General features: G+C 29.6%; 1 protein-coding gene across 1 annotated transcript in view; it reads right to left on the bottom strand.

Annotated features, from left to right (window-relative positions):
• COL9A1 (collagen, type IX, alpha 1) overlaps positions 1-503 on the bottom strand; it is a 126,069-nt gene that overhangs the window by 88,774 nt on the left and 36,792 nt on the right. The window lies entirely within an intron of this gene.

The following is a 503-nucleotide window of genomic DNA, read 5'->3' as shown; positions in this document are numbered from 1 at the left end:
ATAGAAATAGGCTCAGTCTAACTCAGTATGTTTTAAATTCATTTGGCATCCCCAGAATTATTCTACTTTCTTAAATTTTTTATGTGGGTAATCCATATTAATTGTAGAACATTCAGAGAATAGAGAAGTATACAAATGAATTAGTCACACAAATCTCACCAATTAACTTTAAATACCAACAACGTTTAGCTGCTATGCTTTCAAAGCTTTTCTGAGGAGAGGAAGAGAGAGAGAGAGAGAGAGAAAATTTATGCATTACAAGTGTGTGTCTGGGAGGGGAGTGTATTATTTTTAAAAATGATATGCACACTTTTCCATAAGCTACAATATTTGTAATTATAATTTTCATTTTAGTTTTTCTTCTTATAATTTTTTACCATATACAGTTTTTTAAGGTAAATCAGACTTTTCTTTCATGGGTTATACCTTTGATGTCATCATAGAGAAGCCTTTTCCACCCCAAAAATATATAAATATTCATCTATTTTTGTTCTAGTATTTTC

Source organism: Propithecus coquereli, unplaced genomic scaffold, assembly GCF_000956105.1.
Source record: "Propithecus coquereli isolate 6110/MARCELLA unplaced genomic scaffold, Pcoq_1.0 Scaffold244, whole genome shotgun sequence".
NCBI lineage: Eukaryota > Metazoa > Chordata > Mammalia > Primates > Indriidae > Propithecus > Propithecus coquereli.
This window is presented reverse-complemented; position numbering and strand designations above follow the sequence as displayed.